The 14,479-nt window shown below is 38.6% G+C and overlaps 1 protein-coding gene across 1 annotated transcript in view; it reads right to left on the reverse strand.

Moving 5' to 3' along the window:
• Nucleotides 1–3,480: 3,480 nt before the first annotated feature.
• Nucleotides 3,481–14,479, reverse strand: part of LOC136863926 (cytoplasmic aconitate hydratase) — a 781,251-nt gene continuing 770,252 nt past the window's right edge. The window contains exon 19 of the mRNA XM_067140355.2: nucleotides 3,481–4,196. The gene's annotated coding sequence lies outside the window, so the exon portion shown is untranslated. The remainder of the gene's footprint in view (nucleotides 4,197–14,479) is intronic.

Here is a 14,479-nt window from a genome sequence, read left to right on the forward strand (position 1 = left end):
TTCGTTTCAAATAGTTACATATATTTTTAAGGACATGTTTTGGCCCAATTAAGCCATCTTCAGCTGAAAATTAAAACATACAAAGATATTTACAATTTTTGCCATTAAATGTGGCACATTAAAAACACTGTGCATAGCTTAGAACTAATAAATTAATAGTATAGTGAAAACTGTGAATATGTATACAGTATTGAGTATTAAAAGTCTTCAAACTATTATCGGCTGACTAGATTTGTGGAGACTATGCACACTTCTTGTTGAAAGATGTTAAATTGAAAGTCTAATTCGTGCTGGATAAAATTCATTTTGTGAATAAATATTTTGCTTGTTGTACATGCTGGTTTTTGGAGAGTCATTACGGAACTTTTGAAATCTATAATGTAGATATCGTTAGTTCAGCCCGTGGACCGTTATTCACACAGGCGCGTAATGACTGTTGTTTGTTTTCTCGCTCGCGGCCTTCTTGGAAAGGATGTTCTGCAGCAGTGCTCAGTGCTGCCAACCTCTGTACTTGGGAACTATGCTTCGAAATGTTCCCCGGTCTTGCCGTCTCCGAAGCGGCCTTAGGCCCCTAGTTTCGTATACGGTTAGGACAGGATCTAGAAAAGATGATTAGTCTGGACGGTTAGGATTCTTGCCGTGGACAAGATCATTGGTCTGGACGGTTAGAAGCCACGAAGCGGCGTTAGGCCCCTACTTTCATATACAGTTAAGGTACGAGCAACCCTTCCCGTTAAATTTACTTGCGCTTTTATTGTGCTGCGGTTGGTAACAAATTATCATCAATGTACTTGATGGGAAGGAGATCACGTGCCACTTTACACTGGCCAATAAGAATACAAGTACCTACTTCAGAAATGAACATGGCGTGTAATAATTAGGTTATAAAAGTAAGTGTGCTTCATGGGGTGGGATGGTGGGTTCCTGGACATCACAAAGAACACATCTCTCCTCCGAGACGCTCTCCAAGTAAGATTTCACTAATTCCACTCACTTGTAACATTACAAATTACAGCGGTCTACGGGCTGAACTAATGCCATGTAGATATATTGTGAAACGGCATCAAAAAGGATATTGGACCCAAAATGACAAAGAGAGTGAATGGAAGATGTGAATATGGATACGCGTGTGCTGAACAATACGGGTAATGAAATTAATACTTTACATTCCTATCTTCTTGCCCCTATCGCTATGATCAAGTGTAACGGTTGTCTGAATGTGTGAGGAGTGAAGATTGTCCAATCCTGATAGCATTGAGGTGAGGTGGACTTGGAAGGGGAATAGTGTCATCTGGGGAATTATCAGCTTTTTTTTTTTTTTTTTTTTTAACAATTTGCTTAACTTCGCACCGACAAAGATAGGTCTTATGGCAACGATGGGATAAGAAAGGCCTAGGAGTGGGAAGGAAGCAGCCGTGGCTTTAATTAAGGTACAGCCTGGTGTGAAAATGGGAAACCACGGAAAACCATCTTCAGGGCTGCCGATAATGGGGTTCGAACCCACTATATCCCGGATGCAAGCTCACAGCTGCGCGGCCCTAACCATATGGCCAACTCACCCGGTAGCAACTTGTTTTGTGCATGTTGCAGGAGATTTGAACTTCTGTAAATGTGTGAGATACTTGTTAATTTGTCATACAAAAAAAACACCAAGGTGCAATAGCCCTGAAGGGCATTGGCCTACCAAGCGACCACTACTCAACCCGAACGCCTGCAGATTATGAGGTGTCATATGGTCAGCACAACAAATCCTCTTGGTAGTTATTCTTGGTTTCCTAGACTGAGGCCGATATTTCAAAGTCAGATAGCTCCTCAAGTGTAATCACGTAGGCTGAGTGGACCTCAAACCAGCCCTGAGGTCCAGGTAAAAATCCCTGAACTGGCCGGAAATCGAACCCGGGGCCTCTGTAAGAGGCAGGCATGCTACCCGTACACAGTGGGGCCAGCTAATTTGTCATACAGTATAATATATTAATTTTTTCAGTGAGTTCATTAAGATTATGGATGGGATTATATTTTTGATCTATTGTTATGTGTAGGTTTTTTAAGACGTTGAGGTAAGTTCCCTTATTGGCTCTTTGAAGTATTGTCATATGCTGGTTGAAGGTAGAAAATTTATTATTGTTGTCAATCACGTGTTGATTCATAGCGGAAAATCTTTTGTGTTTAGTAGCGTTGATATGTTCTTTATAACATGTAGAAAAGTTTCTGCCAGTTTGTGCTATGTAAGAAGCATTACAGTCTGTGCATTTTACTTATAAACTCCTGACTGACTGAATTCATCTTTATTATTGATAGATTGGGATCTGAAGAATATTTTTGCAATACTGTTGCTGGTTTCGAATGCTATTTTTTAAAATTTTTAGAATATCGGTAATTTGGCAAATGTTCTGCTGTTGTGGGTGAAGGTGGCATAAACTTCTCTTCTTTTGGGATTCTTTCTTTAGGGAGGTAGAGTGTTCATTTTTCATTTTATTACTGATTTTGTTGACAAATACCTTATTATATCCATTGTTTACTGCAATGGTGAGTACAATATTTATTTTTCCTATAGTTTCTTTTCTTAAGTGGTATGTTAATTGCTCTGTTGACCATGCTATGTAAAGTTGCCTTTTTGTGAGCTCCTGCATGTACTGAATCTTTTTGTATGATACTGACCGTTTGCATGGGTTTTCTGTATATGTTATACATGAAGTGGTCATTATTTTGTGTGATTTTTAGTCCAAAATGTTAACTGATCTGGATTTGTGTATGAATTTGATATGATTTAATAATATTTTGCTGTTGGTCACTCTTCGATCTAAGATAGTGAAGATGTCATCCACATATCTCATCCATGAGAAAATGCCACTGATTTGATTAGGTATTTGTGTATTTTCTAGATAATCGATGAAAATTTTAGGCTATTATTCCTGAGGTGGGAGACCCCATGGGTAAACACTTTTTTTGACGATAGATATTTTTTGTTGAAAGAGCAAACAACAAATTATAAATGTACTGTATGGTAAACTTGTCAGTTTTGTTTTCTTTGTGTGTATTAACTCTAGCTATGATAAAAACTGCAAACTTCCATTTTGAAGGCTAGTACATGCAAGCACAGAAATGGTGTCCCGACGTAAACAATCAACAGTGCCCCACTCCAGTACAGAAAAGGAGGAGAGGGAGTGAACTGGTAGTGCTGACGGCACAGTGTGTGTATTGCTATACATCCACCACTGTGCCCATTTCGATCACAACAGTCTTGTAGCAGGCTGTCTACCTGCAGCAATGCGTTAAGCATGGAGGTGGGGGTATACCATGCTTTGTTTATACCGGGACACCATTTCTGTGCTCACGTGTACATCACAATCTGTAACACTTACCTGATGTTGCATTAATAATACAATAAAAAAAAACTTCAAAGAAGGAAACTATCATAAAACAAGATAAGATGTTGTAAGAGAGAGTGATGTAAAGTGAAAAAGATGCAAGCAAAAAACATTTTAGGAATTCCTCACATAACTTTATTATACAATGTTTCTACATCCTGATTTTATCATTCTGACAGAAACAAAAAGAACAAACATGAAACAAGAAATCAATATCATCTTTGCAGTCTACAAAACTGAAACCAGCACTATTCAGTCAGAACATTACTAATGCTTAAGTTCTATCAACTCCACCAGAATAGTGCTATACATATGCCAACTTCGAAGTCACAGCCACGATATTCCAATCTGTCAAAGGAGGAGCTCAAAACAGCTCCTTCCAAAGTGAAAGACTGGTTAAGTTAACATTATAACAGTTATCATGAAGTTGGCATCAACAGTTCAGTTACTGGATATATTTAACGAATAAATTTGTACTTGGTATACTATGTGTAGGATTATAATTTTCACTTTTTTCAAACTTAAACAAGACCTGTCAGGGGGAAAGATATGCTTAAAATAGAACGATATTTATGCAATTGTCTTAAAATTAAAAAACAATGTAAAATTACGTAGTACTGAAAGAGAAATTCTATTTCCCCCCCATATCCTGAACTGCTATAAAATATCTCTCATATATTCCCAGAAACAAATATTATAAAATATAAAATACAATAGTCAATCAACAGTTAGTACAGATCTAACACCACAGTAATACCCAGAAACAAATGCTGCTCCCCACTTCTAAGGAGTGAAATCCCATCCTCTTCACTCTGCACAAAATGTAACCTGCAAAAGAAGAAAATATTTTAAAGCAAAGGTATAAAGTAGTGCAATGAAAATGTCACTTTAGGCATTAACCTCAAATTAATGCCAACAGTCTTATCATGTATTATTATTATTATTATTATTATTATTATTATTATTATTATTATTATTATTATTATTATTATTTAAAGAAAAAGCTCAGTTCCAGAAAGAATATCAGAACAGAATACAACAAAACCTACCACAGGGAGAAACAACACCAGTATAGTAAGAGTGGAAAATTTTTAAAGATACATTTGTGGGAGAAGCTAAAGAACTCTGTGGGTTAACAGGATCAACCAAGAAGGAAAAAAAGAGACACCTTGGTGGAACGACAAAGTCAAAACAGCCATTAAAGCAAGGAACCAAGCAATATAGAACAAAGAAACTCATAGTTACGAGAAGAGAAGGAAAAAGCATGGAATGAGTTTGTGGATAAATTAGAACCAGACAGCAAAGGAAATAGGAAATTACTGTACAGGTTAGTCAAGAACAGAAGGTGTGAACAAGAGGATATAAAGGCAATAGAAGGGGACACCGTAACCTTAGTGCAAGAAGAAGATGAAATCAGGAATGAATGCAAGACCTTTTTTGATAATCTCTTAAATTGAGTAGCGAGCACTACATCAGACAGAGAGGAACCCTGTAGTAGTAACGAGTAACCTCCAATTACATGGCTGGAGATAGGAAAGTCCATGAACAGTATGAGGAAAGGAAAAGGAGTTGGAGTGAATGAATTAACTACAAATACACTGTGAGCAGCAGGAACTCCAGCAGTCCAGTGGTTATATACACTGCAAGAAGAGAATATGAAAGAGAAGTAAAAAAAGAAAAGACCAGAGGAAAATGGACAGAGCTAGTGAAGAAAGATGTTGAGGAGAGAGAACAAGACTGGGAGAAGTTTATGAGAGAACAATGGTTCATAGACACCGGGCGAGTTGGCCGTGCATTCAGGGGCACGTGGCTGTGAGCTTGCATCCGGGATATAGTGGGTTCGAATCCCACCGGCGGCAGCCCTGAAGATGGTTTTCCGTGGTTTCCCATTTTTACACCAGGCAAATGCTGGGGCTGTACCTTAATTAAGGCCACGGCTGCTTCCTTCCAATTCCTAGGCCTTTCCTATCCCATCGTCGCCAGAAGACCTATCTGTGTCGGTGCGACGTAAAGCAACTAGCGGTTCAAAGACAAAGATGGAGGGGGCTCGTACACCACACTCGGGCAACTGGAGATGGTCAACGATGATGATGATGATGATGATGATGATGATGATGATGATGATATCATGTGACTTTTAGGAACAAACAAAAAATGCACTGCTCAAAAAAGAAATTTGGTCATATCCTTGATGTTTCTAACTACATTGTATGAATGCATAGTGCATTTAACTATTATGGCAATAACATGTCCTGTTTATAAAACACAGGGCTCCACCATCATCAGGATGTTTGGGAGATGTCGGTATCAATTTAAAGTGTGCGTGTTGGTTAGTCTGTGTGGAGTATAGTGTTTACAAGTCACGGTTGGTCGTGCAGACCAAGGAAGGCAACGGGGGAAGCAGTCATCATCAAATGAAGGAGTTCGTACACTTACACTGGTTCAAGAAGACTACTTGTAGAAATATGATGCCAGAATGTTACAGATGCTCAGAATACGATTTGGTATCTCTGGAAACGGTTTCAGGGAAATTGAAGTGTTGACAGGTGCCCTAACACCGCCCAGCAAAGGAAAATTACACCCGGGCAGGATCGTTTTGTGCATCTACAAGCTCTCTGAAACTGCCAATTTACAGCACGAACACTATAGGTGAACCTACAGCATAGTGATGGGACATTCATTTTATTGAATCGATTCATTTGATTCCGTTCACGTTACTGAATCGATACAGTGATCGATTCATGGCACATTAGTCACCGTTCCTACTGCATCTGTGTAGTATGTACTGGTAAGACAGCAGCAACAGCATTCAGTGCTCGCAGCTGCCATCTGGTCTTCATACTATGAACTCCTTTCTTAGAAAAAAAATGCTAGTCACTCTAATACACTGAAGGTTTCCGGCGACGCAGGATGGGAAAGGTCTAGGATTAGGAAGGTAGCAGCCATGGCCTTATTTAAGGTACAGTCCCAGCATTTCCTGGTGTGAAAATGGGGAAACTGCGGAAAACCATCTTAACGGCTGCCGACGGTGGGATTTGAACCCACCATCCCCTGAATGCAAGCGCATAGCGGCGCATAGCTACGCAATACTAACCGGACCTCCAACTCGCTCAGTCATTTTTGAAAATATGTATTTTTCTAACAGCTGAGGATTTTTTTAAATAGTCATATTTTGTATAGGCTACACGAGATGTACAGTAGCCCGCTGGTTTTCTGATTCAACGTACTGTTCGTTAAGTTATTGCGTCAGTCTGTTCACTTACTGTCCACATATGATTGAAGTCTTGGGTAACGATGTGACATATGAACTGAGATAATACTAAGCCGATCTTCCCAATATAAAACAGGTACTTTTGAGTGGTCATGAGCATGACTCATAATCATAGGGCAGGCTAGAGTCGAGTTTAATTGTCAAATGTCAACTAAGTTATAATACTAAGATTCATTAACCTAATAGCCTACCTACTTACTAGCTACTTCAGAATTATGTTTTGACTACCTTTTTTAACACTGCAAATAAATCCATATATTATTTAAACCTCCCTGTAAGAAGAGAACAGTGAATGCAAGTGGGTATTATTTTCAAATGAGCTGAGCTCGAGAGTCCATTATAGCATACGATTCTTTCAGTGTAAGTGATAAAAATCATTGCTATCCGTATTGAAGATACTGAATGTAGGATGCTAAAAGGTTAGTTTTTTCCACCTATTCAATACATATAAATTTTATAAATTAGGAATTTATTATTGATTCCACTTGAGACATGTTTCGCCCTTCATTGAGGGCATCATCAGTCAAAATATCACCTCAAGGTAAAAAATCAGGTAACTGGTTAGTAGTTGACATGTACAAATTAATACATATTATTAATACAATTACAAAAATTAAGTATGGGAAATAGTTGTACAAAAGTGATGGTTGAACATATAGGTTTATAGATGAAAAGTCGGCACCAATGCCTAAAATTAACATAGTAGAGTTCGGCAGTGGTGCTCTGGAGAAACAGTTGACGCAATCATAGGAAAATAAAAAGTTAAAAAATATTTACATTAAAACAATTAAGGGAGAAAAGCTGTAGTGTTCGGCGTCAATGTTTGTAACCAAAAATTAATGTCAAAGGTTGGTAACTATACAGTATTTACATTGTTCAATTGAACAGTTGAGATAAAGTTTTAAAATTTTTTACATTATAACATTCAGCGTAAATGTTTGTAATAAAATCTAATGTCAATAGTTGGTAACTATATAGTAATTACATTATCTAATTGAATAGTTGAGAATTTACAAATATATACATAATTACACAAGAGCAGCTGGTGTGCAAGGATAAAAAAAATTTAGTACCAAGTGCGTCCTGATGTTTTAGAGGTTGGAAGAAGGAATTAGTATTGACATTTCAGAAATATGTAGAGCAGTTTATTTTAGTTAAAATCACCGGGGGTAGGGAAATATTTCATAGGCAAATGAGGTTTTATAGGCATCAAGCTGGAAGTTTTTCAGTTGCAGTGCCGAGATCGGTACGGAGACTGGTCAGTGTGGATGGAGATTCATGGGTATTCCGTGCGTTTGAACGGCAACAATGGTGACAGTTATTAGTGGGTAATTGCTAGTTATATGGGTAATTGCTAATTAGGAAAATGTTGCGGGTTGAAACTTTCGCTTATTCTTTTAGTTGACTTCTGTAGCATCGAATGTGATGTGAAGACATCGGTGTGAAATGCCGGTGAGACAAATTGATATTGTTCCGTGGAATAAAGTATGGCGGACTTCGGGATGAAGTTATTGTTCTTTTCTGGTCTGGTGAGATAGAATAGAGTTGCTTGTGTTGTGAACTGCTGTGGAGAGATTAGAATGTATACGGCAACTGCAGAGTCAGAGCTTTAAAGCTGGGGTGAGGCATCTTCTCATTCTGACTGCGAAGAGGAGCCGTAGTGGCACGCCATATTTGTGCCGATGTGCGCTGGGTTCCGGCGTGTTGTTGAAAGTTGTATTGTATGCAGTAGAAGTTATCTGTAATTGAGATGTTAATAGTATTAGTTAGTGTGTAAGAAAGGTTTATGGTAAGTAATGAAGAGTGAATGTTATGTTACATACCTGATGTGTCGCTGAGAGGTAATTGATGATGAGTATTGGTGGACTAAGAAGGAGGCTCAGTCGGTAATACGCACATGCGGTTAGCAATGGCGGCGGGAGGGGTGGAGAGCTTTGGGGGGGGAGGGGCATGGGCGGAGTCATGCGCAAAGGTGAGCTGTCAGAATGGAGGAAGGTAGAGTGGAGGGGCGAGCTTGTTGTGTATTGGGAGTGCAGGTTGATGTAGTGTTGGTTTATAAAAAGAGGGGGGGGGGGTATAAGGAACTGAAAGTTACGCGGATAATATTGATGCCTATTTGTTATTGTGATGAATGTTATTTCCTTGTGTTGGGTGTTTTATTGTTTTTGAAGGTCGAGTGGTTATTATTTCTCGTGTTGTATCGGTGGGGTCGTGGTGGAGGGGGAGGTGCTTGGGTGGGAGGATGTGTGGGCTTGCTGTCGTTGTGTGTGGGGGAATTGGTCGGAAAGGGGGAGGTGGGGGGTAGGGGGGTAATTGTCGACATGCTGGGTGAGTTAGTTAATGTGGTATTGAAGATTTTAGACAAGTTGTTGCCTTGAAAATTTATTTTTTGTAGTAAGGTGGGACTTTGTTCATAAAGGGGGTTTTTTAAATCTATTATCTCGTTGAGGTTTTTATCTTTGTTGAAGTGTTGGTCTAGATAGATGTATAGGTTCTCAAACTCAGTCATTAGTTTGCCTTTCTCGACTTTTTTTAGGATTGTTAAGTCTTGTTCTATTGCGGTGAAGTGGTGGCCAGTGTCCCTCATGTGGGTGCTCATTGTGGAAAATTTATTATGTTTTTGGGCATTGTAGTGTTCTAAATAATGGGTTTGGAAGCTTCGGCCAGTTTGTCCGATGTACGAGGAGTTGCATTGTGAACAGGTGAGTCTGTAAATACCTGAGCCCGCGTAGTGGTTTCTTCTTGGGTTGGCAGAGTTCTGGTTGAAAAATATGTTCTGGTTCGTGTTCTGCGTTTTGAAAGCAATGTTGACTTCGTGCTTTTTTAGGGGGTTGGCTATCTGGTGGATGACTGGATTAGTGTATGTGAAAGTTGCGTATTTGTGTTTATTGGGTTTTGTTGGGGAAAGATTAGTTGTTAATTTTAGTTTTACTTTGTTGATGATCTTGTTGATCATGTTGGTGTTGAAGCCATTGAACTTGGCAATATCTGTTATGTAATCAAGTTCTTTTTTCAGATTGGTAGGTGAAAGGGGAATTTTTAAAGCTCTGTATATTAAACTGTAGTAAGGGGCTTGTTTATGGGAGTTTGGGTGTAAGGAATTATTGTTTATTGTTAGTGGGGTGAAGGAGGGTTTTCTGTGTATTCGAAACTCAAATGCGTTGTCCATTCGTGTGATGTTGATGTCTAAAAAATTGATGGAGCCGTTGTCCTCATCTTCTTTTGTGAATTTTATGTTGTTGTCTAAAGTGTTTAGGAATGTGAGGATGTTGTCGCTGTTGTTGCACTGTTTATCGATGATTACTAGTGTGTCGTCGACATAGCGGAGCCAAAGATGAATACCATTGATGGAATTTATAATTTTATTGTGTTCTAAGTTGTCCATATAGATGTTCGCTAGAATGCCAGAAATAGGGTCTCCCATAGCTAAGCCCTTTTAATGGTAAATCTTGTTGTTGAACGTGAAGTAATTATTGTTCAAAATAAAGGTTAATATTTTAATGAACTCATCAATTTCTATTTTGCTTAGTCCACTGTGTTTGGAGAGGTTGTTTTTTATGATGTTGATGGTTTCGAGAACTGGGATGTTCGGATACATGTTGGTGATGTCAATGGAACATAGAATGTGGTTTGGTTGCAGTGTAAATTTATTCAGGGTTTGACATAGGTCAATTGAGTTCTTAATGGGGTTTATGTTGTTGAATTTGTAGTGTTTTTTGAGAAAGTAGTGTAGAAATCTTGAAGTTTTGTATGTTGGACTGCCTCTACTGTTGATAATTGGTCGGATGGGGATGTCTTTTTTGTGGGTTTTGGGTAAGGACTTGGCTGTGGGTAAAGTTGGATTCATGTTGACTAGTTTAAAGATTTCATGGTCATTTAAGAGGAAAGTTGAATTTTTGAGAAGGGTTTTCAAGTTGCGTTGTACTTTTGGTATAGGATCCTTGTTGATGGTGGTGTAGGTTGTGTCGGAAAAGAATTCTTCAGTTTTTTTGATGTAGTCCTGTTTGTTCATGAGTACAGTTGTGTTACCTTTGTCGGCTTTCGTTACTATAACGTTATTGGTGTTTATTTTGGTCTTTAAAGCATGGATTTGTTTTGAGAGGGTAGTGTTTTTGTTGGTTTTTAACTCATTAACTAGGGAGGGCAGTTTCTTTTTTATTTCGTGACTGACGTCATTTTGTTTCTCTGTGGTGATCTGTTTACTAATGTTGGATTCTACTTCTGCAATAGTGGTGGTTAGGTCATCGATAGTATTGGGGTTAGGCCAATTGTGTTTTAGGCCTCTGTTTAGGAGGTTCATTTCTATGTCAGAGAAGGTGGTGTCAGACAAATTGATGGTAGTAGGGGTGTTGTTTGAAATAATGGATGTAGTATTATTGTTCTGTACTCATGAACAAACAGGACTACATCAAAAAAACTGAAGAATTCTTTTCCGACACAACCTACACCACCATCAACAAGGATCCTATACCAAAAGTACAACGCAACTTGAAAACCCTTCTCAAAAATTCAACTTTCCTCTTAAATGACCATGAAATCTTTAAACTAGTCAACATGAATCCAACTTTACCCACAGCCAAGTCCTTACCCAAAACCCACAAAAAAGACATCCCCATCCGACCAATTATCAACAGCAGAGGCAGTCCAACATACAAAACTTCAAGATTTCTACACTACTTTCTCAAAAAACACTACAAATTCAACAACATAAACCCCATTAAGAACTCAATTGACCTATGTCAAACCCTGAATAAATTTACACTGCAACCAAACCACATTCTATGTTCCTTTGACATCACCAACATGTATCCGAACATCCCAGTTCTCGAAACCATCAACATCATAAAAAACAACCTCTCCAAACACAGTGGACTAAGCAAAATAGAAATTGATGAGTTCATTAAAATATTAACCTTTATTTTGAACAATAATTACTTCACGTTCAACAACAAGATTTACCATCAAAAGGGCTTAGCTATGGGAGACCCTATTTCTGGCATTCTAGCGAACATCTATTTGGACAACTTAGAACACAATAAAATTATAAATTCCATCAATGGTATTCATCTTTGGCTCCGCTATGTCGACGACACACTAGTAATCATCGATAAACAGTGCAACAACAGCGACAACATCCTCACATTCCTAAACACTTTAGACAACAACATAAAATTCACAAAAGAAGATGAGGACAACGGCTCCATCAATTTTTTAGACATCAACATCACACGAATGGACAACGCATTTGAGTTTCGAATACACAGAAAACCCTCCTTCACCCCACTAACAATAAACAATAATTCCTTACACCCAAACTCCCATAAACAAGCCCCTTACTACAGTTTAATATACAGAGCTTTAAAAATTCCCCTTTCACCTACCAATCTGAAAAAAGAACTTGATTACATAACAGATATTGCCAAGTTCAATGGCTTCAACACCAACATGATCAACAAGATCATCAACAAAGTAAAACTAAAATTAACAACTAATCTTTCCCCAACAAAACCCAATAAACACAAATACGCAACTTTCACATACACTAATCCAGTCATCCACCAGATAGCCAACCCCCTAAAAAAGCACGAAGTCAACATTGCTTTCAAAATGCAGAACACGAACCAGAACATATGTTTCAACCAGAACTCTGTCAACCCAAGAAGAAACCACTACGCGGGCTCAGGTATTTACAGACTCACCTGTTCACAATGCAACTCCTCGTATATCGGACAAACTGGCCGAAGCTTCCAAACCCGTTATTTAGAACACTACAATGCCCAAAAACATAATAAATTTTCCGCAATGAGCACCCACATGAGGGACACTGGCCACCACTTCACCACAATAGAACAAGACTTAACAATCCTAAAAAAAGTCGAGAAAGGCAAACTAATGACTGAGTTTGAGAACCTATACATCTATCTAGACCAACACTTCAACAAAGATAAAAACCTCAACGAGATAATAGATTTAAAAAACCCCCTTTATGAACAAATTCCCACCTTACTACAAAAAATAAATTTTCAAGGCAACAACTTGTCTAAAATCTTCAATACCACATTAACTAACTCACCCAGCATGTCGACAATTACCCCCCTACCCCCCACCTCCCCCTTTCCGACCAATTCCCCCACACACAACGACAGCAAGCCCACACATCCTCCCACCCAAGCACTTCCCCCTCCACCACGACCCCACCGATACAACACGAGAAATAATAACCACTCGACCTTCAAAAACAATACAACACCCAACACAAGCAAATAACATTCATCACAATAACAAATAGGCATCAATATTATCCGCGTAACTTTCAGTTCCTTATACCCCCCCCACCCCTCTTTTTATAAACCAACACTACATCAACCTGCACTCCCAATACACAACAAGCTCGCCCCTCCACTCTACCTTCCTCCATTCTGACAGCTCACCTTTGCGCATGACTCCGCCCATGCCCCCCCCCCCCCCCCAAAGCTCTCCACCCCTCCCGCCGCCATTGCTAACCGCATGTGCGTATTACCGACTGAGCCTCCTTCTTAGTCCACCAATACTCATCATCAATTACCTCTCAGCGACACATCAGGTATGTAACATAACATTCACTCTTCATTACTTACCATAAACCGTTCTTACACACTAACTAATACTATTAACATCTCAATTACAGATAACTTCTACTGCATACAATACAACTTTCAACAACACGCCGGAACCCAGCGCACATCGGCACAAATATGGCGTGCCACTACGGCTCCTCTTCGCAGTCAGAATGAGAAGATGCCTCACCCCAGCTTTAAAGCTCTGACTCTGCAGTTGCCGTATACATTCTAATCTCTCCACAGCAGTTCACAACACAAGCAACTCTATTCTATCTCACCAGACCAGAAAAGAACAATAACTTCATCCCGAAGTCCGCCATACTTTATTCCACGGAACAATATCAATTTGTCTCACCGGCATTTCACACCGATGTCTTCACATCACATTCGATGCTACAGAAGTCAACTAAAAGAATAAGCGAAAGTTTCAACCCGCAACATTTTCCTAATTAGCAATTACCCATATAACTAGCAATTACCCACTAATAACTGTCACCATTGTTGCCGTTCAAACGCACGGAATACCCATGAATCTCCATCCACACTGACCAGTCTCCGTACCGATCTCGGCACTGCAACTGAAAAACTTCCAGCTTGATGCCTATAAAACCTCATTTGCCTATGAAATATTTCCCTACCCCTGGTGATTTTAACTAAAATAAACTGCTCTACATATTTCTGAAATGTCAATACTAATTCCTTCTTCCAACCTCTAAAACATCAGGACGCACTTGGTACTAAAAATTTTTTATCCTTGCACACCAGCTGCTCTTGTGTAATTATGTATATATTTGTAAATTCTCAACTATTCAATTAGATAATGTAATTACTATATAGTTACCAACTATTGACATTAGTTTTTATTACAAACATTTACGCTGAATGTTATAATGTAAATATTTTTAAAACTTTATCTCAACTGTTCAATTGAACAATGTAAATACTGTATAGTTACCAACCTTTGACATTAATTTTTGGTTACAAACATTGACACCGAACACTACACCTTTTCTCCCTTAATTGTTTTAATGTAAATATTTTTTAACTTTTTATTTTCCTATGATTGCATCAACTGTTTCTCCAGAGCACCACTGCCGAACTCTACTATGTTAATTTTAGGCATTGGTGCCGACTTTTCATCTATAAACCTATATGTTCAACCATCACTTTTGTACAACTATTTCCCATACTTAATTTTTGTAATTGTATTAATAATATGTATTAATTTGTACATGTCAACT

The sequence above is a fragment of the Anabrus simplex genome, chromosome 2 (genome assembly GCF_040414725.1).
Source record: "Anabrus simplex isolate iqAnaSimp1 chromosome 2, ASM4041472v1, whole genome shotgun sequence".
NCBI classification, from domain to species: Eukaryota; Metazoa; Arthropoda; class Insecta; order Orthoptera; family Tettigoniidae; genus Anabrus; species Anabrus simplex.